At 34.4% G+C, this 25,020-nt stretch overlaps 1 protein-coding gene and 1 long non-coding RNA gene across 7 annotated transcripts in view; one reads left to right on the top strand and one right to left on the bottom strand.

The window, feature by feature from the left end:
* ROBO1 (roundabout guidance receptor 1) overlaps positions 1 to 25,020 on the bottom strand; it is a 1,129,252-nt gene that overhangs the window by 806,102 nt on the left and 298,130 nt on the right. The gene's annotated exons all lie outside the window — the stretch shown is intronic.
* On the top strand, positions 164 to 23,039 carry LOC140621841 (uncharacterized). Its single transcript, XR_012021568.1, has 4 exons — positions 164 to 228; positions 4,174 to 4,261; positions 16,929 to 16,970; positions 22,645 to 23,039. It is a non-coding gene; the product is annotated as an uncharacterized lncRNA (long non-coding RNA).

The following is a 25,020-nucleotide window of genomic DNA, read 5'->3' as shown; positions in this document are numbered from 1 at the left end:
TAGGAGGAAGTAGAAAGCCTAGAAAGCCAGGAAAGAATAAACTGTGAAACCAAGAAGAATAGAAGCTGGGAAACCAGCAGATGGAAAATTCCTGAAATACCTAGAACAATCCACCATTCTAGAGTGAGGCTCCACATGATCTAATTTTAAAACATTCCATACACTTCCTGAAAAGTAGACATCATACTATTTCTCCTTTTCTTGAAGAGTATCCTTGGGAAGCCATGGGTATGTGTCCTTATAATAAACTCTGATTCTTGGTGTTACCTTGGGTTGGATTTCTTCATCTTGAAACAAATAGCTTAGATTAAACAAAGGGCATATCTGCTAAAGATGCATATAATTATTCCCTTCCATTTTGACTATGCACCCCTCCACACTGTATTCATTCACTAAGATGTACATTTATACTGGATCACATGGAGAACAAAGTCCTGGAAAAAAAATTGTTAGAAAATGCTTCCTTGATAATACAGTATCTATTTTAATTATAATTTATTTCAATTGGTCTATTCAAGAGGCTACCATAACTGCTTTATAAATAAATGGTGTTCAAGTGACACAAAGAACAAAATGCCTAAACATCCTTGATCTATGGAAACCAGGGGAGATATTGACATGTTATGATAGTTCAGGTTTCAGCCTGATTTAGGATTCTTTTCAACTTGTTTCACAACAGTACCACGTAGCAGAAATAAAGGTGGAGAAGACCACTGGCTGGTTAGATTCCAGATTTCCCCTAATTAGCATGAGACACAAAAAAATCCAAGACAGATATAAAGTTTTATGTTGATAATTCTACATAAAGCACAGACTTGAAATCTCCTGAAAAAGTCAAGACCATGTCTCAAAAAAGCAGAGAATAAGAGCAGTGTGGGACACACAGACATCCAGAAAACACACACACACACACACACACACACACACACACACACAGACTCACAGAGAAGAGGTTCTAAAATTTGGGTGCTATAGACCAGACCAGAATCCTAGAGATCATTTCCCTAGTCTCAAATCTGTATAAACAGGAAATTAGAAATAAAAACCTGGATTCTGCATTATCTTGCTTGTTGTTGGTGCCCTGTTTTGTGCTCTGGTAACTGCATATGTTTTGGTTGCATGCCATTACTGTTGCATCAGCCATTCTCAGTTTTTTTAAATCTTCACAAAGATTTGGAAATCATTTGAGTTTTGACAGAAATCTAGGCAGAGTGCCCCCTACTTGTCTACATATACTTAGCACCCAGAATGAACTGATGAGCTAAGTAGCTGCCACAGTTGATTAATTCAAGCTAGATATACTATTGTTATATAAACACATATTGGACCTTAAACTCTGAATTTTTGTTAAAACACAGTAAGGGTGAAAATAGACTTGCATCAACACCTGATGAAAATATTCAAGTAGGAGAGAAGAGGCAATGCCTTTTTATATTTGTGACTTAACACATAATGTATGTAAGACACATTAATCTCAGGTCCTTATAGATACCAACATGAGTGTCACTTTATTTCCTCTTTTTTCATATATTTTTATCATGCCTGTCTCCAAAGATGCTATTACAGCCAGGTCTGCCAGAAACAGCTTCATTGTTTTTCTCTTTGCATTCAACTAAATTACAAGAAAATCATCTAATGCAGTTTGAGAAAAAAAAATTATTTAATACATATACTGTCAAAAAATAGGCCCTAACCAATTTCCAAACTCATTAACTAATATGTGAAAACAAATAATTCTGGGCAACACGGAATTTAGTATCCGTCAATTGTTGTGAGCAGTTTTACGTAATCTGCAAATAAAAGTATAAAGTTTATTTTAGTTGTTCCATTAAATTCTACTCCTGCATTTAATAAAAATATGTCATGTTCTATTTCTTTCTCAGATTAAATAGAATTTTCTTTGTGTTTTGGAGTCTGACTCTTTTAACCACTGTTCTTATTCTCCAAGATTGAAGTTATTTTTCTTTCTGATTATAAATTTAGGTCTTTTATATTCAATCCAAACTTCACATCAGCTTGCAGAGAATAGCTCCTGCTTGAATAGGGACTGTGTAAACACAGAAAAAATAGGGCAACTTGTACACATGAATGGCTATTGTACACAGTTACTAATGGTATTTTCTCGAGTCCTTGGATGGTAACTTTTCAGTTTATGTTCTGCTTGAGATGCCTTTCAACACTCTCCATTAAAAAATATCATTTTTAGAATTCTTCTATTTTTCTTTAAGGTGGCCCACTCTGCATTACCCCTCATGTCTATTTTACCAGTAAATGGAGAGACAACAGAACGCTGTGCTTTAGGGCAGGCAATCCCACAGGCACACTCTCCAGTTTGACTATCAGTCTACCCCTTGTAGGCTGAGATGACTTGGGCAAGTTACTTGACATTTTTTTTGGCTTTCAATTTCATATTTTATAAACTATTTATAGATAAAGATGATAATAGTATCTACTCCATGTATCTCTAATGATGAAAGCATTAACAATATACAAAATGCTTAGCATAGTGCCCTCCTCTTCCGGCTGCCCTGCCCAACAGTCTGAGCCGGGTGGAGGGGGGAGGGTGCGCCAACCACCGGGTGGGGGGGTGGGGGCAAGGGTGCAGCTGGAGAGGATGAACAGACCGCTCATGCCAACCAGCCTCAGCTCCCTGATCTAGCTGTTGCCGCTAGACATCTTCAAATCCCAGGCAGCCAGCTGGAAGATGACCCCAGGTGCCCACAAGTATGAACACAGCGAGCTGACTTGGCCTCCAGATCAGGCTTTCTCACCAGCAGCTGCCTTTTGTCATCTACCTCCCAGCTTGGCAGCAGAGTCTTTGCCTCTCCCAGAGACATTTTGCCTTCCAGACCTTTAACAGCCCCCAAGATGTTTTCCACTGCACTGAAATCCTGCCCTGGACATTTTCTGTCCCCTATTCAGGGGCTGGGACAGACACCAAAAGACCTGCCCCCCAGCCCCACTGGCCTCTGTCCCATTAACCTCCTACCTGGGCCAGGCAGAGATGGGCAACTCCTAACAGTCACTATCCTGGGCAATCACTAGTGCAATAGCTAGCTTCGTGCCTCGGTGTCCCTATCTGGAAAACAGGTATTCATAGCCATTGATGGGATGCTTTGGCATGTCAAGAGGCAGAGGCAGACCACAAATCACACCAGAAACTGTTTTTATACATTTTGCACAAGGACCACTTTGGAAGCAAGCATATTTCCAGTTGGTTTCAATAAGTGGCAGTACTGTATCACGTTACACTAGTTCAGGGAGAGAACTTTCTAATAAACCTTTTCTAACACACACACACACACACACACACGCTACAGACTAGTAGAACATATTTACAAATCATATATATGACAAAAGAGCTGTATCCAAAATATATAAGGAGCTTTCAAACCCAACAATAAAAAAACAATAAAAAAACAAGCAAAACACAAGAGCAGATATTTCACTGGCAATAAGCACCTGACGAGACATTCAATGCCATTAACTCTTAGATAAATGCATACTGAAACCATGATAAGATATCACTACACTACACATCTATCAGAAGACCATAATGAATAATATAACCTTGAGTGTTGGTGATGATGTGGAGCAATTGAAAGTCTTTACATTGTTGGTGAGAATGAAGACCTTGAGAACAGTGTTGCTGTTTGGCATTAGATAGTTTCTCAGTTAAACATGTACATACTCTTTGCCTCAGCAACCCCACTCCTATATTCACATAAAACCTGTGCACAAATATTTGTTTGTGCAGCTCTGTTAATAACTGCCAGACTATAAACAACCCAAATCTCATTTAATTAGTAAACAGATAAGCAAACAATAGTATAGCTATACAACAGAATACTCTGCCAGCATTTAAAAGAAACAATCTATAAATGCAAAGACTTAGATGAATCTCAAACACATTGTATTGAGTGAAATAAGGTTCCATATTGTGTGATTCCAGTTATAGAGTATTCTTGAAAGATGAATTATAAGGATTGAAGAACAAATCAATGGTTACTAGAGATTGTGGAGGGGAGAGGGTAACTATAAAAGAATAGCACAAAAGAGTTTTTTGACGTATACTTATTGTGTTGGTGGTTACATGAATCTACATATGTATTAAAATTCATTGAACTACACAAGCCCCAAATTTCCTAAACAGGTTTTTTTTTTCCCCCCCAGGGTCAAGGTATATGCATGCATATATTTAAGACTTTTGAAGCATGGGCCCATATTGACTTTGAGAAGAGGTGAGATAAGGCATATTCCGGTAAGCAGCACCTTACAGTGCCTGCGCTCCTATACCCTCAGAAATATTTACAGAGTATTCAGTTAGCACAGTGCCTGTTGCAAGAGGGGTGCTGAATTGGTGCTCAGTAAAATTGCTGTTTTTACTGATATTGTTGTCAATTTTTTTAAAAGATTTTATTTATTCATGAGAGACAGAGATTGAGAGAGAGGCAGAGACACGGGCACAGGGAGAAGCAGGCTCCCGATCCCACAGCCAAGGAAGACGCTCAACCGCTGAGCCACCCAGCTGTCTGATTTCTGATACAACTTTGAAATTGATAATATTATTCTAATTTTTAAGGATTAAACATGTTCTAAAATTTTGTGAAACAAATAAAAATGAATACAATTTAAATGAGTAAACTCATTAAGGTACTATGGATCATAAAACTAAGAAAAATGATTTTTCAGAACATTTGATCACTAAACTATATGGAATATATGATTTGTAAATTTTCAGAAACTTATTAAATAAAAAAACTAGTAATAATTTTATTCTGCTAATTCATACTTAATTTTTGACATTTTTATTATAATTTAATTCTAAAAATTTTTAAGAATGCAGACAACCTACACCAACAAGTAAGAAAACAAACATGCAAAATCTTTGAAGTTCTAAATGCCTAGAGCACCTTTAAGGATTTAAATTTATATAAATTTCATTTTATAGAAAATTGTGTTTCTCCCAATTGATGAAATCCCTAAGAAATCAAGGTTTGGGTCACTCTACCATGTAGAAAATTGCAGATAACTGAGTGCTAGGAGAAGGCGTACAACAGTTGTACAAATGGATTATAATTTTGTGACCAGTCGCAGAAATGAGAGGAGAAAGATTTCCATATTATTTTCATTTCATTGTTTTGTATGTATTTGTATATATTAACCAATTTCCAACTTTCCTCTTCTCCCTGTTCCCTACATTTTTAAAGATTTTATAGGATGGGAAATTGAGATTGCAACTAAACTGTAAGAGCCTGAATACAGCTCCAGAGGTTTATTCAGTTACTGACGGGATTTTGAGGTCTCCAGTTTTGGGAAGAGAAAGAAACATGGATATATGCTATAATTACATTATTTAAGATTAGATCAAATTGTTATCATTTCTATTTGGAAGTTTAGTCATCTGCAGAAGAATGTAAATAGCTGAAGGTATGGACTGTAGAAGTTGCTGAGTTAGTTCTCTCAACTACCATACCAACTTGCTTATACAGATGTTCCTCGACTTATGGTGGAGTTACATTCTAATAAAACCACTGTAAGTTGAAAATGCACTTATTACATGTAACCTACTGAAGATTACAGCTTAACCTTGCCTATCTTAAATGTGCTCTGAAAACTCACATTAGACTACGGTTGGGCAAAATCATCCAGCACAAAAGCCTACTTTATACTACACGGCTGAATATCTCATGTAATTTATTAAATACCGTACTGACTGAGAGCTGTAGCTCACTGCCACTGCCCAGCATCACAAGAGAGAATTGCTAGCCTGGGAAAAGGTCAAAATTCAAAATTCGAAATCTAATTTCTACCAAGTGCATAGTGCTTTTGTAGCATCCTGAGCCGAAAGATTGTAAGTCAGAGCATCATAAGTGGGGGACCGTCTGTAGTTAAACATGTTGTAAAGTTAGCATCTACATTCCCAGATTTCCTTGCGGCGAGGGTTCTAGATATCAGTAGGGATCCCTCATGTAGATGTGCTTGCATGACCTTCAAAAGGCAAGAGAAGGTGGCAGGCATTTGCTGCTCTCTGTGCTACAGGTGTCCATCTAGGCACCAGCAACTTGGCATGAGAGCCCACTGTGGTGGAGGCAGCAGTACTGGATTCTTAATCTCCTATCACAGCGACAGAGGTGATCTGTGTTCCAATCCTGCAGGTGCTCCCTCATTATCAAGGCCCCAGCTCTTCCAGCAAGTTTGTAGAGCACTCTATTCCATTAGTTAAATTTTTTTCTTTTTGAAAGAATATCAGTATTTTCTGTTTTCTGCATTGATCCCTGACTATGATACCACAGTAACGGAGACTTCTGTTTTAAAAGAAGAATTAAAGGTGAGAATTCAAGAGATTCAGAAGACAAAACATGGTACAGAAAAAGGAGTACAAAGCATTTACTGGGTAATATAATGAGGATTACATCACATATGCATTTATTTGCACAAGTATTTCTTCTTTTTTTAAAACCACTTTATTGAGGTATGACTGATATATATATATATAATGGTGTACATTTAATGTGTACAACTTAGTGAGTTTGAAGATAAGTATACACCTATGAAACTATCATCACATCTGTGCCGTAAACAGATCCAACACCTCTGAAAGCTCTGACTCTATTTTCTTATTATTTTCGTGTGTGTGTGTGTGTGTGTGTGTGTGTGTGTGTGTGTGAAACAGAGAGAGAGAGAGAGAGAAGAACACTTAACATAATTTTTTTAAGGTTTTATTTATTTATTCATGAGAGACACACAGAGAGAGGCAGAGACACAGGCAGAAGGAGAAGCAGGCTCCATGGTGGGGGAGCCTGATATGGGACTCGATCCTTGGACCCCAGGATCCTGAGTTGAGCCAAAGGCAGACACTCAACCACTGAGCCACCCAGGCGCCCCCTGTGTAGGAAATTTTTAACTATACAGTGTGGTATTGTTAACTCAAAGCACTACACTATACAGTAGATCTTTAGAACTTACTCATCTTGTATAATTGAAATTTTATACCTAAACATTTCTTCTTCTAATTAGCCTAAATGTTTAAAAATTTTTAAAGATTTTATTTATTTATTCATGAGAAACAGAGAGAAAGAAAGAGAGAGAGAGAGGCAGAGACACAGGCAGAGGAAGAAGCAGCCTCCATGCAGGGAGCTGATGTGGGACTTGATCCCAGGTCTCCAGGATCACACCCTGGGCCGAAGGCAGGCACTCAACCGCTAAGCCACCCAGGGATCCCCTAAATATTTAATTTTTAAGGAAATATAGAAAGTAACAAATCATATAATGAGAGTAAAATACTATGCAGACATCTTATACACCAAAATACTTTGCAGAAAGACGCACTTCAAATTTTTACAACAAATAGTGAACAGAAAATGTCTGAATTCTCCATGACTGAGTTCCAACATTACCTGTTCAAGCATGACACATCACAAATTCTGACAGTTTATAGCTGAAGCCAGAATGTGCTACACCATTACAGAATTACTCACTTTCCAAGCTTGCACTATTTGGGACTAAGAACAAAGTAAATAGAAAAGGTGCCACTTTTGAATAACACATTTTGATTTTTTTTAAAAATGTGTGCGATGATAATTTAATTATGGCATCAGTAAAGAAAGTTTACACTTCATACACCAGTAAATGTTAATAATTGTGCTTGCTAATATCCCTAGTTAGAATGTAAGTTTAGTGTGACACGATTTATTCTTCAAATAAGTAGCAAAATAAAAATATCAGTGATAAAGTATTCAAAATGGTAAGTGAACATCTTAAAATATATGAAATATTATGGAAGTGTAGTAAATTAGATACCTGATAGAAAGGAAATCTGATATTCATATAAACATATTTTTTCCTCACAGAAAATCTTGCGTATAAAAAGTTCATCCATCTGAATTACTCATTAAATGATAACATCACAATAGTTAATCTAATGCAATCCAGGCCACTGAACTCATTTCTGTTTTGAATCTGATAGGAAGAAAGGGGACCAGAAAACTCTCTGGTAATTCACACCAAAGTGCATTGTTAGAGGAAGAATTTTTTCAAGAATTTATGAGCAAGTAACTTTGAAAACAATTTTTGGAGGATAGTTGTTGGCTTTAGAAGAAAGACTCATTTTGATATTTTCCAGAAGCACAATAAAATAAATTACAAATTTGCAATGCCCAGGTGAAATTATATCAACAAGTATAAACAAAGTTTATGGAGTCAAAGTAAAAATTCAGTTTTGAAAAAAATCAGGGTAAAAATAGTTCATCAACTATAAATACAAAATAAATTTACTGAATCTTAAAAGGTTATCAAGAGTAGTGGCTTCTCTGGCAATATTTGATATGGAAAAAACTGGATTGAATTTGAAGTCCTTTCACATTATCACCAGATATTTCAATTCAAATTTCAAATTTTAATTTCAATGTTGCATTTGTCAAGAAGAAAATGAAGGCATTCTTAAGCTTAAAAAGTAATCACACATTAAATTTCATTTACGGAGACCAAATTACCTGAATTCTTATTAAAAGTAAGAAAGTGGGGCACCTGGGTGGCTCAGTGGTTGAGCGTCTGCCTTTGGCTCAGGTCGTGATCCTGGGGTCCCAGGATGGAGTCCCATATCTGACTTCCTGCATGGAACCTGCTTCTCCCTCTGCTTATGTATCTCTGTGTCTCTCATGAATAAATAAATTAAATCTTGAAAAAAAAATAAAAGTAAGACAGTTCTTTTTGCTAAATAAAAAAGAAGTGGTAGAAGAAAAAAAGAAGTGATAGTATTTTCTTGACATTTGCTACCATTTACTCATTTGTTCAGTTTGTCCAGTGACTATGATGACTTTGAAAGTTCATTGTCAAAAACTCTGTATCTAAAATGTAGTAACTATTTCAAAGACACAAAACATATTAAATATTATAGTTACAAAACCAAGTTGATTTTTCATTGAAATGAAAATATTCTATTTGCATAGTTTTATAATTTCAATATTAAAATTTCTGTTTCACATTTTATATTAATAGTATCAAGAAAACATAGCATTCTGTTTTTCAGCAAACTGTATATAGATACTCCAAATTCTCTCCAATTTGTTCTTGATTGCCATATAAATATTTCTATGTGTTCTATGTGAAATGGGTTGAAGTATTTTGGCCCAAAGTATAGGGAACAAACTTGAGGACACTGAATCACTCAGAGGGACTTCACATCCAGGTGGAGGATAATAGGTTAAATTGTTTAAATTAATTAGTTAACTAATTGTTTAATAGGTTTCTACCATGAAAAGTAGTATTTCACATCTTTGGTGCATAGTTCTAATCTTGCTACACTTAAAAAATATATTAGGAGATAACAAAGACAACAATGAAAAAAAACCATGGTTAACTATTTTGAACTACTTCATTCTACTGCAAAGAAGTATCTGGTGCTTCTTAAACATCTTCATGAACTACAATCATAGACCATGATTGTAACATCAAACAGAGAATGAACTTGTCTTAAGATCTCCCCCCAAATTACATGACCCTCCCACAAAGTTCTGATTATTGTCATACTGGTTACTGAACCCATACCTTCTTTTTTTCCTTAATCAATGCTAAAATAATTCTCTTTGCCCAAGGGTCACTAATGACATACTGGTTGATTAAATATTACCAACACATGTATAATTTATGTAGGCTCTATATTATCATGGGCTTTCAAACACTGGAAAGCTCTTTCCTTGCTATTGAGTCCAAAATTGTTTCCTAAGAGTTAATATAATTTAAAATGAAAGTTAAGTATAGTAACTTTAAAGAAAAATTTTGTTTTTTAAATTGTTTTGTGTTATATTTACTTCTACATACAGTTTTTCCACTACAAATCTCAAGTGCCTCCTATTAATTTTCAGCCTACCAGAATGGCAAGCATACTCTTCTTCAAGTTAATTCTTCTTTTACCTAGGTAGCAAAGAGTAGTTTTCAGAGTACTTGAGGTAGAATCCAATGTAGGAATGACCATATTCTGCACAAGATTAGTCACCAGCCATACTACTGCGTTTCTAGAAGTAACAACCTAGATTTGGGTTCTGTAAAATATCGGTCCAATTAAATAAGAAATGCACTTGGGACATTTCTTATAAAATTCTGTCCCTCTGACATTGTGGGTATCCTCTCAATGTGAGCAAACTTCCTATGAAACGGGTACAAGGGCTGCCCTTCCTTCGATAGCTCCTAAGTAGGCCAAGAGCAGAGTGAATGTAAGTTAATTGAGCCCTCCCTAAAATAACTTCTCTCTTGAGCTTATTTCTTTAAAGGGAGGAAATTCCTCCTTTAGATATGTCTTTTAGAAAGCTTATTAATCCTAAAGTTTGAAGCCTAAAGAAAGGAAGAAACTACCATGAGAATTGGAACCACTCATGAAGAATTCAAACCACTGTGGCAATAAAACCCTGTGCAAAGGGTAATGCTTCTATTTACCAAGAAAGCATACTGGGCCTTTGTAAAGAAAGGATAGGAACTCCTCAGGGAGGGAAAAAGGCAACTTAGATTTTAATCCTATAAATCATGGTTCATTTGAACTAAATAATATGTGTTAATGAATAAAAAATGATTTCTTAAACTAATTAAATGAAACCAAACAAATTGCTTATGATTAGTTTGAATTTCAAAACTCATTTTTTTCCACAGTAATGTTTAGATTTCTACAGTGATGGACAAAACCTTTTATTTTTAGTCTACCAATCTGTACTACATTTGATTTACATTTTTGGTGAACGTTACAATTCTATATTAAAAATTATAATTTCTCTTTACCAAGGACTTTTATTTTCGATCTTCTTCCAACACTGATAGCAACAGTATCTTCCATCTTCCATTTCAAAGTATTTATATTCAATGTTTATTCCCAAAGAAATAGAAGACTTAGGCGACTCCCTGTTATTTATTTATTGTGCTTTGATCTACAGGTTGTCATGTAAACTAAGCAGCACATTTCTTTCTCACTTACATATGGGCTTGCTGACTGACAGAGCTCTCAGATTTCTTTGTGGCTAAGGAAAGTTATTTTTGATACAGTGTGAGATATTTTAAAAGAATGTTTGAAGTGTTAAAGCAGATATCTGGGCCAACAAAAATGAAGATCATGTTCTTAATTTTGATCATTCCAAAAACTTAAGGCTGAGCTTTTCAGTATCAAAAGAAGCATTGTGAAAAGTGAATGTGGTTATAAAAAGATGCATGCAGCATTTTGGGTTCTAAAAATTAGCTTTAGAAATTAGAACATTATCTTATGCCCTTAATGTCATTTTTAGAGTGTTTATTTTTTTCCTTTCAAATCATGCATATGGTTTCACCTCTTCTGTCCTGTACCCTGTTTTCCCGATCAGGTAAATCTCTGAGTTTTCTCTTTCTGGATTCTAAATTGTGACTTTGTGTAAAGACAATAACAACAACTAATTTTGTGCATTTAAAACCTGCATTATAATGGTTCATCTACATGTCATCATTCACCTTTAAATCATAATACTGGCACAGACAATCCCTTTCCCATTAGTGACTGCTAACAGAAGTCAAGGTGAGGTCAGAGTACAGAGAATCAAAGAGACAGATCTGCTTTATAAATAATACAGAAAAAAAGGTCATCAGCTTTTTTCAACCTTACCAGCAGAGTAGAACCAAATGAAAGAGATGGAGATAAGTGATAAACCAGGGATCAATGACCATTAATACTGCCCAAGTTATGTGAACAGCAAGCTTGTCTGCATATGTAGCAAATTCTGGTCTGTCCTTCCTTCCTTCCTTCCTTCTTTTCTTCTTTGCTCCCTCACTCTCCTCCCCTTATGTCCCCTTCCCTTCCCTCCCTCTGTTTCTGCTGAATATAGACATAACATGACCCAGCAAATTTACTCCCTTGAGAAATTTACACATATGTTAAGGGAAGTATATTTGCAAGAATGTTCATAGAAATTGTATCGGTCCTAGCCAAATCCTGAAAACTATACAAATGGTTACCAACAGTAAAATGTGTAAATTGTGATACATTCATACAATGGGATAATATACACAAAACCATGGGCAACTGTTATACACATATTGTTGAATGAAATGAGCCAAAAACAAAAAAAAAGGTACATCCCTTTCTTCAGAACTGAGAAACAGCAAAATGCATCTACAGTGATAGATGTTAGGATAGTGGTTTTGTTTAGAGGGGGACAGAAGTTACAGTGGGGCATGAGAGGCACTTCTGGGGAACTGATAATGCTCTACTTATTGAACACAGAAAATAATGTGTTTTACTGTGCAAAAATTCATTAAGTTGCACATCTGGGGTTTATCTACTTTCCTATGTATACTATAAATCAATCCTATGTATATTATACACACAGAAAATTTGGATAATAAAGAAATACAAAAAGGAAAAAAATCAAAACCTCATAAATATAATTACTATTAACATTCTGTTTTTTTTTTCTTCTGGTCTTTGAAATAAAATAAATGTTAATATGCACAGACATAAATTGGGCTATTCTTCTCCTCACTGTTTATTTCACTTAATGTTGTATAAAATATTTACACTTTTAAGTAAAATATTTAATATTCCATCAGGTCAATGTATCATAACTTAAATGTCTGCATTTTTATTATTTCCTTCAGATTATTGGAAGAATAATTTATGAATCAAAGACATGTACAGTTACAAGAGTCTTGATCTTTTAAGATTTTTGATATTGCCAACCAAAATGTCTACTTCGATTTCTATTAACACTAACATCATGGCATATTAGTAAAAAAAAAGTAGTAAAAGAAGGTGTTTTTTTCCCTCAATGCACTTTTACAAATCTAAATGTACAATATTATGATGTTCCTTAAATCAAGTATGGATGAGAAAATAAGGGCAGCCCGGGTGGCTCAGCGGTTTAGTGCCACCTTCAGCCCTGGGCCTATCCTGGAGACCTGGGATCAAGTCCCACACGTCAGGCTCCCTGCATGGAGCCTGCTTCTCCCTCTGCCTGTGTCTCTGCCTCTCTCTCTCTCTCTGTGTCTCTCATGAATAAATAAATAAAATCTTTAAAAAAAGAAAAGAAGTGTACCAAGAAAATAAAAAATTGGAATATTTATATTTTAAAATATTCTTATTTTATAGAATAAAACATTCTGACATATGATCTTTGGTAATTATAAGTACAGATGCACCCTGTACATCTGGTGTAAATTGCTTTGTGTGAATTCTTAAGTACTCACATAGAAACCAGGGAATGGAATTCAATCGTTTATTTCCCATTTTATAGACAGGAGTGGTAACAAATTGTTCATTTCTCCAAAATTATCATCATGTGTTCAATATACTGTGTCGATCAGAATCCTTAATTTTCATTTAAATCAAAATAAAATATTTGGCTATATAAAACCATTTTAAACCAATTAGATCAAGATTATTTTTTCTTTCCTTCCACAAGCAAGAGTTGGCTGCAGAGTGGGCTACCCGAATAATCAGTAGCTCAAACTAATTCACAGATCTTGCAAATTCCAATGATGTGTGCCAGGTCTTTGCTAATACTCCAAATGGCTATGAAATCATTCACTTTAAGCATTGATTCGTTTGCCTCATTAAATCACTGCAGTTTCTGGGAGCTTAGAAATGTGGAGGGCCACCAGGATAGCCAGGCTTCCAGTAGACTAAACTGAAAGACAGAGGGTATTCTAGATGCGTTAAGGTAAATGAGAAAATCTGTCCAATATTCTACATCTTCACCATCAGGATCTTAATGTTTAGATAAGAGAATGAAAAAAATTAATTTTGTGTTTTTTTTAGATACTTGGGAAACAATTTAAATAGGCTTAGGTTAGGCTTCATAAATATTAATTACTTCTAAGTATGGAACTTAATATAACTTCAAAGAATATCTCTAAAACACTTATATAAAAATATGATTCTGTTATACAAAGTGAAGACAGGCAGATCTGTTACCACAGAACATGACAATTGGTAATTAGCTTAAGTCAACAAGATCCTAGATTTAGGGGAAAATGCTTCAGAGGCAAGGCAGCCTTTTATGGACAATCTATTTTTGGTATAAGATTCACATTTCTTCTTCATCTCAAGAAAAAGTAATTCAAATATCTGATGGAAATGAATTTACTAGAAAGCATTATTAACTAAATTTATTTTTATGCTTGCCTACATTCTTTTTAATGTAGTAAGTAAATTGAGAGGCCATTTGGTTTTTGTCTTTGCTTTCTAAATCAACAATTATTTGACAGAAGAGGAGGTTCCCTCCCCAACTGGTACATTGCAGAGAGCTAGTGAAATAACAACAGAAACAAACCTAAAACTACAATATAAATAACATCTACAATTAATAAGCTATATATGTGAATATAGTTTCCAAAACCTCTCTTCTCTTTTAAACAGTCCATTATTTTCAGATTTTAATGTAAATCTATGAATTCTAAAACTTAGTGAAAAGTGCCAGTTCTGCAAATATTTATTGAGTAGCTACTATTTTCATTCCTAGCTGAAAAGACAGCATTATGCAAATTTTAATTCAAGAGCTAAAATGAAGATTAGAGAGAAAAAGAGGGAGGGAACAAAAGTTGTGGGAATAACTGGAAAAGGGGGACAATATTTTGTTAGAAGAAAGATCTAGGAAGACACTTCATGAAATGTAACATTTGGGCCAGACTTAGAAAGATAGTTAGGATTCCAACATATGGAGCTGGAAGACAGAGGGTATTTCAGACACGGAAGAGTGAATTGGGAAATTTGTTCAATACTCTATTTCTGTACCACCAGGGTCTTAACTCTGAACTCCATCTCACATTGTGTGAGAGTGATCTTTCGAGGAGACAAAGAACATCAAGTCACACTTCCTAGTGGCTGAAAGTACAATAACAACCCTTTAGTAAGTCATGAAAATGTTTATTATCAATTTGACTCAGTTTCTCTCTTAGCCCCATCTCCAATTACTAGCTCTTCCTCTCCCCCACCACACTTATCCTAGACACACCAAACTACTGGTAGTTTCCCAGAGACGCCATATTGTGGCATAGCCTTCATCTTTGTTCTGCAAAGACTCTTTGCTCATTACTTACATCCCTGATTTTTACACATCTTTCACAATTAGCTTGACTAAAACTACAAATGCTAGGAAGCCATAACTAAAGTAAAGATAAAGGTAACTAAAGATAAACTAAAGTAAGATGAAAATTGCTCATCAGCTTTATGTAGCTGCCCCATGAGGACTAGAATAGTCCTTGTCCTCAGATAAGTTCTGTTTATATTTCACCCTAAACACACTTTTTAGCTCTAATGACAAATGTATTTTCTGCTTGTTTTGTTCCTCCCCAGGTCCCTAGCTACTGGCCGACTTGAATCTTCTTCATTTAGAACCTAATACAAAATAGGAATTCATTTGTTTTGGTTGACGTTAAATTAGACTGAATTGAGCAAAGAAATGGAGATGAGAGAGTGCAGACATTGGGGATTAAGAATTGATTCTCTTTGGTTGAGGTATAGAAGAATAAAGAGCCGTAAGAATGGTCAAGAAAATGGTTGATGGACATAGTGGTCTGATGTGGAGGGCTGTGGATGCCATCACAGGAAATTGGATCTCTATTCTATTTTCATGGGCATTCTGGCAAATGTTTTCAACAGATGACCGACCCAATTTATACTTTAAAATCTTAAATAGGGAACATTCATGTCAAATTAGAGTTTTATGCAGAGAACAACACATATTGCTTTTATTAACTAAAGTCATGCTTATATATATTTTGTCATCGTAACACATATATGCTATGTGGATGTCTCTTTAATTATGGTTGTTAGAGTCTCTCTAGTGTCTAGACACTCAGTAAGAGACGTTGAGATGGAGTTTCAAAAGAGTGTAAAACCTGTCAGAGTATAATATATTTATTAGTAACAGAAAATCTCAACCATTTTTTTAAAGGCAATTGTTAACAAAATGCTTGACGTAAAATGGCATTCAATGAGCCTTGACAATTTTAAGTGCAAACGGAACTCTAATTTATTAATCAATCAGTGAACTGTAGGTAACTGAACACTAGGCTGGCCACATTTTGTCTTTTTTCTCAGATATTTTGTGTGTGTTTATTTGTACCTGTATGATTTCAACTATCTTAGTGTTACCCTAAGGTAGCTCCATTACCATCTCTTATAATCAGGCCAGTTTAGAGTAAATAGCTTAGTATTATTTTTACAGCATCTTTTCGTGATTCTATTCTATGAGACAGTCTATGGAGCTGGAGTAGATCTGTTTTAAACATTTTCACAGCAAGAAAATAGACAATGAACATGTGAAAAATTCATCATTATTCTCCTTAGTCCTTCAAATGGCCACATCTTGAATTACTAGTCTCAGAAAAAAGCAATTGGTCATCCTAGATATAATGATATGACTCTGGAGCTCCTACATGTATAGTATGTCAAAAGGAAAAAAAAAAAATGAATCTCATTTCCCAGAGTCTGCAGATTGCTAGTGTAAAGGAAGGTTAAAAGAAAACTAAAATGATTTCGAAGTAGTAATAGGTGGGGCACTCCAAAGGCATGAATATGTGCTCCAGAGATTACTTCATAATTGACTGAACTTATAACCACAACATAAAATGATTTTGCATTTAACATAGTAATAGTTCTGTAAATTTATCTGCTGTAGGCATATCAGAATTTGATTTTATGAAGTAAGTTATGCTGATCACATAGTGGCTTCAGAGAAAATAAAAAGACCAATTTCTCCAAGAGGGGGGAAAAATGTAATTGAACTCCTTTTACATTATTCATTATTATAATCAACAAAAACACACAATATTGGCAATTCTTATAGAAGAATATAATCTCTCAGCTGCCTAATTCTTATTTTTGATTTTGCCCAGATGCAAAATATAAAGAAATAAATAATATTCATAGAGAATTGCCTGAATATATGTGGTCCATCCTTATTTTTATGTTCTAGGTGATGCCTTTGGATCAACTCAAACCATTAAGAGTAATTCAGGTACCATTTCTCAGTCTTCTCATAGATTTTCTTTCTTTGGATTGCATTTTGCTTGATATTATCAACCAGTATTGAGTGGAGATATAAGAAAAGTAGTATATTATGTATCACTGCACTTACTATGGCGATAATATACATAACACCATCTCATATATTTCAGAGTATATTTAATGAAGATTTCTGGTGGAAATCTCAGGCTTTTTTTCTGGTTTCTATTTATCTCATATTCTTACAGAATAATATGACTAATCATATGTTCCTTCATATATGATACCTAAGAGAACAATTTCACCTACTCATTTTCAGACTTACAGAGTATAATTTGCACCCAAATCCTTTTTCTACAAAGTACATCCATGTCTCAGCTGCAGGGACTTGTGGCTACTCCCAACAGGGGCAGTAGTACCTTCTACAGAAAAGTGCTCCTTGAGAATTTGGGGAAGCACTTTTTGGTGATTAAATCATACAGAGACACTATTAGAATTTAATAGAAGGAAAGCAAGCAGGATAGTCCTGCTTAATAGTCCTGAACAATTAACCATTTCAGAAATCAGATTGCCAAAGACCACCAAGTTTTTGATATTTAAATCATTAATACAAAGCATTACTGTCAGTGTTTTAAGCTGTCACATTAATGACATTAGATTCATGAGCTTAAGGCAAGTATCTTATTACTAAATTAGATCTCATATATTTTGCTTGAGAATTTATATATTAAAGGGAGTACCTTTATCGTTATATATAATTTCCCTTAATTTCTTTTTCATATATTAATTATAGCACTGAAGTATATTTTAAATAATTTATGCAATTAGGTTATATTAACTATGAATTTCCTAAATATAATGAAAAGAATATTTTTCTTCACAAAATAGTAAACCTGGATTAGATACATTTGAGGAACACTAGTGTAAGAAACTCAAGAGTATAATACTAATATCTTTGTAAAACAGAAATATGTACACTTAAAAATTAGTTATGTACTAGAAATATATTATAAAATACCTGAAAGCCAAAAGAATCTATAAATAATAATAACAAAATAAATATTTGGATAGAATAATAGTTCAGCAATATGCTGAATTTTTTAAAAGCCACTTTCTTTTAAAGATTTATTTATTCATTTTAGGGGTAAAAGGGCAGAGAGAGAGAGAGAGAGAGAGAGAGTCTTAAGCAGATTCTATGCAGACACAGAGCCCCACCTGCAGGAGGGCTGGATTCCAAGACCTTGAGATCACAATATGAGCTGAAGCCAAGAATCAGCTTCTTAATAGACTGCACCACCCAGGTGCCCTCCCAAGAAATAATCTTTTAAAAAATATCTATGACATCAACAAAGATATTAGTAGCACCAATTACAATAATAATGAAAATTGATATGTATCTATATATTATTTTAAAAAAAGATATATATGCCCTTATGGATAAGATGAAAATGCTTTATAGAAATACATTAAAATACCTTAGGTAAATGGAGAAATATACAACACATTTTTTAAATAATAAATATTACAATGATATGAAATCTTGACAAACTGATCTAAGATTTAATACTGTATCATTGAAAATCCCATCAATGTTTTCCATTGAATTTGACACACTTGTTCTTAAATTTACATGGCCCCAAGGGCAATTATAAATATAACAAGAATTTACTTACTGAAAATAAAAACTTATTGCATCTTAGACGATGGTTTTGCTACTGAAATAGAAAAACTGACATATGGAATGGGATAGAGAATTTAGAAAAAATTAAGCATATATGGAATCTTAATATGTAATAGTGGACATTTCACGTCAGTGAAGGAAAAGATAGACTTCCCAGGAAATAATTGGCTGTCTGCATGAAAAAAACGGAGTCTCAAATCTGCATGAAGAAAGTGAAATGAAACACCAGTAAAAAAAATGGATTCCAACTGGATTAAGAATTTGAATATAAAGTTAAATGATAAAACTTTAGGAGAGCATATATAATATCTTTATCACCATGAGATAAAATGTTTTTTTTAAAGATCACACAAGTACAAATTATGTAGAAATAAACTGTTAACTTCAACTACATTAATAACTTCTCTTCATGAAGGACATCATAAAAAGAATGAAAAGTAAAATCACAAACCACAAGAAAATATTACAGGCAAATGATTAATATTGACACTATATAAAAACTGTAACCAATCTAAAATAAAATGACAAACAAAAGATTTTTTTTTAATAGGCAAAAGTCTTGAATGGACATTCAATTTAAAAAGACATCCAAAAAAAAAAAAAAGACATCAAATGGCCTATAAACATATAAAGAGCAGTTAAGAAAATGCACATTTTTAAAACTATAACAGGATACCATTTCACAATTACCAAATTGACAAACATGTAAAAGCTAGTCAATATCAAATGTTTGCAAGGATAATGAGAAACTGACATTCTTATCCACTGCTGGTAAGAGTGTAAACTTAAAAAATCGCTATGGAAATATTTTGCATTACCTAAGAAATCTGAGCATTCATATGTCCTACAATCAAGCAATTTCACTCCTAGATTTATAACCCAAAGAAACCTTTAAACATGAGTACTAGGAGATAACTATGTTAAAAATCAAAAAAGTTTTGTTTAAATTTTGTTATTTTAAAATAATGGCAAATAAAATGTCCATGAATGGAAAGATGGATACATAAAAGTTATGTATAGGTAGTTGACTATTGCACGTTAATGACACAAATTTAATAATCCTGTTATGAATCAACACAAATATCAAAATAATGTGGAAAGGAAGGAGTCATGAAAGAGTATATACACTGAGAGTCCATTTATGTTAAGTTTAACAACTGGCAAAGTAAACAAGTCATACACATTAGAGTAAGAAGGTGCCCGGGTGACTCTATTGGTTAAGCTGTGGACCATTGATTTTGGCTCAGATGATCATCTTGGGGTCCTGGGATCCAGCCCTGAGTCCGGTCCCATGCTCAGTGGCTAGTCTGTTGAAGAATTCTCTCTCTTTCCCTACCCCCCCAACCCCTGATCATCTTCTCTCTCTCTCTAAAATAAATAATAAACATAAAAATAAAAAAAAAAGTCAGGAGAAAGATTAACACAAAGGGATGATTGTAATGGAAGGGGGTGAGTCAGAAAGATGTTATCCAAGAAGAATGGAGAAGGGGGTATCCTAAGTTATTGGTAATGACTGTTTTTGTTTTTTACCTCAGTAGTTGATACTTCAGCAGTGTCTGTTTTATTATTATCAGTTCTATTGTACTCCATTTGCCTTATCCCAGTTACTTACACACATGTAAATGCCCATCTATAATCTAGTTTAATTTCAACCTTGGAATCCCATCATTTTTTTATTGATGTACAAAACATTGGGAAAGGTGGTTCCAGTGCATGCAGTCTCTTGGCTCCCAACACTTGGCCATGTAAAAATTGGTCTTGGGTAGGCTTGCAACACTGCCTCACTAATCATGAGCCCTTATAATCTGTGCTGGGCTTATCCTCTTGTGTGGGGATACCTTTACTTGTTTCAGGCTCAGTGGATGTTCTTTTGTCTCTGCTTGAAGCATGAGCATCATATGGCACCTGGTCAACCCCAGTATTATATCAGTCTTCCATGGGGAGTGCACGGGGTCACTCCACTGCAGCACAGGAATGCTGGGCATAGACAAACTGCCCCGCAACATTTGCTGGAAGAGACCCACTGGCCATGTTAGACCTAAGCACATTTTTTAAGGTTCATCTTGCTCTGCCTCTTCTTTATGTAAGTAAACATTGTTCCATCCAGTGCTCGACTCACTGTTTTCCTTGGTGACTGCAATACCAAGATGCAATGGGCAGGAGAGGTAGAGTCCTGTCCTGGGGTTGGTAACTGATATAAGTACCCTTCTTTTTTCAGAATGATAACTGCTGTACCATACTCTGCTCAACACCATATATATAGTTACACATGTCATATCCAAATTAACGTATACATAATCTATATATACTAACATATTCTGTATAATACATTTATGAATGTATTGAGCCGCATTATTTAATCCCAGAGTAAACTTTCATTTTATTTTTTTTTATTTTTTGAGATTTTTAAAAAGTTTATTCATAGACACAGAGAGAGAGAGAGGCAGAAAAACAGGCAGAGGGAGAAGCAGGCACCATGCAGAGAGCCTGACATGGGACTCGATCCAGGGTCTTCAGGATCACGCCCTAGGCTGCAGGCGAAGCTAAACCGCTGCACCACCGGGGATGCCAGTTAACCCCAGAGTAAACTCTTAAAGTGTTTATTTCAAGAAGTTACATTGATTACACCAAAAATAAATCAATGGTCTTGTTCATCCCTAGAAATTCATGAGTAGAATTATGTGCATAGATCATATTCCGCTTTCAATTTGGGTATCTTTTCCCAAACAATTTAGAAATTGTTTTAATCAATATTTTGGCTTTTTCCTCTGTTATTTACAAGGACATAAATATCCATCTTGCCTTTTTATTTTACCATTTGGATCTCTTTATACTAAAGAAATCTTGAGTTAATGTAAGTAGTGAATTCAAAATTTACCTTCCTTTGGGTAACATCAAAAGCAAATTACCCAAATTCCTACAATTCTTTAAAATTTCATTTATTATAAATCAAATTATAAGTCCTGAACTGCAAATTATTTTTTTGTGAAATAAATGTGTGAAATTTTACTATGCAACATGACCTGCATAATATTTCAGTAAATTATTTGAATATAGTCACTTGAATTTGGCACTATATACATTATAGGCAATTTTTAGTGTTTTAAAATAATTCAGATCGTGATGCAATTACTGTTGCTTATAATAGATATGTGCAAAACTTAATTAAAATATGATAAATGGAGGATTTTCCCCCATCTAGATGTCACATTATTTTTGGAGAACATCTGTTTATTTACAAATCACGGTGTATATTTTGTTCTTGATGTGCATGCTAATGATAATATTACAGTATGCCATAGTGAACTTCTACAAGATTTATGATGCTATAAACTACAAATTTTGGAGTATATCTGTATATTTTAGATGACATTCTATTCTCTTAATCTAGTCTTCTTGGCTTAAGAATATAAATGTAAATATTTTTAACTGTTCTATATATATATATTTTAAAGAAAATAAATTTTAAATCAACAAGAAAATATGTTTAACTGGGGGTGCCTGGGTGGCTAAATCAGTTAAGTGTCTGCCTTGGGCTCAGGTCATGATCCCAAAGTCCTGGGATCGAGCCTTGCATCGGGCTCCCTGCTCAGTGGGCTCTCTCTCACTACCTTTCTCTCAAATAAATAAATAAAATATTTAATAAAAAATAAGTTTAACTTGATAATAAACTTCATAATTTAATATATTACTGTAATAACTATAATATGACTTCATAGTGACAACATGAGTAGAGGGATATATTAATTAAAAGGTCCCCTGACTTACTCAGCAGGTCAAAGTGGAAGCATGTCCAAGGAAAGTCAAATGGCTACTTGTCATGTAAAATCCTGAAAACAGATCTATATATTAACTACCTAAGTATAAAAGAGAATAAAAATGCAAGTTAAATGAATACATGAGGAAAAGACTTTAATTTTAGTTAAATAGTGTAACATAGATGCAGATATAATGTTAAACAAACAAAATAAAATGAAATTCATGTGACCTTGGGTTTCATTTACAGAGAGAAATACTGTCTAGGACAGTAGTTGATGTATACAATTTAATATAAAGGTTGACAAAATGGACCTCTTCCAAAAAGAAAGACAAGTGATAAGATGAAACAATATTTTAAGATCATTAAGAGGCTCACGGAAGAAATGAGACTGTGTGACCTGTACGACAAAGCAACGTGACAGACACAAGAGAAGATTTCCAATTACGTAAAGTCCTACAGCTAAATGCTGCACTTGTTTTAAGTAGCTCCATGGGGTAAGTTCAACAGAAGAAAGTATTTTCTAACAAAACAAACTGCTTAAAAATGGAATAGATAATGCTGTCTACACCAAAGGATGTTCTGTCTGAACCAAATCAGTGTCACCGTGAAAAGAATTCAAGTGTTGGACAAGGATTCAATGAATAAACTGTTAGCCTCTCTTCAGACTTTAGATCCATTGCTTTATAACCACAGATTGTTATATAATTTAATTTAGTTGCTTAAGGCTTAAGCAAAAGCAATAAGCTTCTAAAATCTAGACAATTAAAGATTAAATGGCTTTGACTACAACACGAGTTACTTGAACCAAGCAATTATACTTGGGATGGCAAATATAAAACTATAAAAGCTAGCCTTAAAAAACGAAAAACAAAAACCAGTTCTTAAGTATGCTAATGTTACATATACATTTTGGGTGGAGTGGCTTATTATTCCTAATCACTAGGTAATCACAACGTGTGCAATAAAAAAGATGCAGCTTGTTGAGCTCTTTCAATTTTTGTCAACGACAAAACAACAAGCTTACGTTGTTGTAATAATCTGTACCTCTGTACTACTGATGTTGCAGCTACTAATCATACCACCATGGTTACTACTAAGACTGCTTTTACTACTGCTACTGCTACTATGACTACTGCTTCTATTACTACTAACGCTACTACCAAGAAGTTACATGTATCGAGTTACTATGATATAATATGCTACTCTGCTTGGAATTTTATATAAATTGAGTCATTTATCCTATCAAAGAGGTATTATTATTATTTGCCCATTTTATTATTTTATTTTTTTGCCCCCATTTAAAGATAACTATACCACAGCAAATTTAGGTAAGCAACATATCCTAGATTTCACAGGTTAAAAGTGTTGGGATCAGCATTTGAAAACAGGCAATAGTTTCAGATTTTATGCTCTTATTAATCTATAAGCTAGTCAAAGAATAGATTCAAATGAATGATGAGTGTGATCCTTTAACATTAAAGTTAAACATTCATCTACAGAAGAAAGTTTTCTCCAAACAGAGCATATCATTCTAATCACTTCGTTAGCAACTATAGTCTTAGCAACTGTAAGCTCAATCTCTTTGGTAATTCTGTTCATTTATTTTTCTCATGTTTTTCAAGTGTCCTTTACATATACTAATATTTTTATAGCATTAGCAGTTTATGATTAAGTCCTGTTATTTGGTTGATCATACTTTGTATTTGTCTTCTACTATGTTTTAGTCTTTATGGTTTAGTCTTTTGTCTATGATAGGGTACCCATAGAACTCAAGTTTATATTTCTGCAGAGTAGCTCTCTTTACCATAATATGAACTTGTGTCATTTAAATACCAAATTTGATAAGGACCATTTTCTTATTTTATTAATATCAAGAAGAAGATTGATTTTAAAAAGTCAGTCATGGTTACCATATAGTTTTTAATTAACTAATTATTTTTGAAAGAGAGAGCACATGTGCACGAGTTGCAGGGATAAGGGCAAAAGGAGAGGAAGAGAGGAATCTTAAGTAAGCCCCATGCTCAGTGCACAACCCACACAGAGCTCCACCTCTGGAACCTGAGATCATGATCTGAGCTGAAATCAAGTGTTGGACGCTTAACCAACTGAGCCACCCAGGCACTCTGGTTACCATGTAATTAAACAGGGACAAAAGTAGTGGCTTCCATGAGTATCAATATTTCATAGCCTGGAAAATTATACAATTAAAGAACAAAACTGTGATTGAATGAATTAGCATCATGTACCTAATAAAGTGATAATTCCTTTTCTTTTTTTTTAAGATTTTATTTACTTATTTGGAAGAGAGAGGGAGAGAGAGGGCATGAGTGGGGGGAATGGCAGGCAGAGGGAGAGGGAGAAGCAGACTCCCCACTGAGCAGGGAGCCTGATGTGGGGCTCGATGCCAGGACCTCAAGATCATGACCTGAGCTGAAGGCAGATGCCCGACTGAGCCACTCAGGTGCGCCTAAAACATATTTCTAAAAAAGGAATAATCATTCTCAACAAAAATCCATGTGCCACTGAATTTAAGTCTCTCATTAGTACTGTAAACATTGGATGCTCATAGTATGTCAGGTACTGGATGAGGGGTTATTATCATCCTCATTACTTACATGAGGA

The sequence above is a fragment of the Canis lupus genome, chromosome 30 (assembly GCF_048164855.1).
Source record: "Canis lupus baileyi chromosome 30, mCanLup2.hap1, whole genome shotgun sequence".
NCBI lineage: Eukaryota > Metazoa > Chordata > Mammalia > Carnivora > Canidae > Canis > Canis lupus.
The sequence above is the reverse complement of the archived record's forward strand: the minus strand, read 5'-3'. Positions and strand labels throughout refer to the sequence as shown.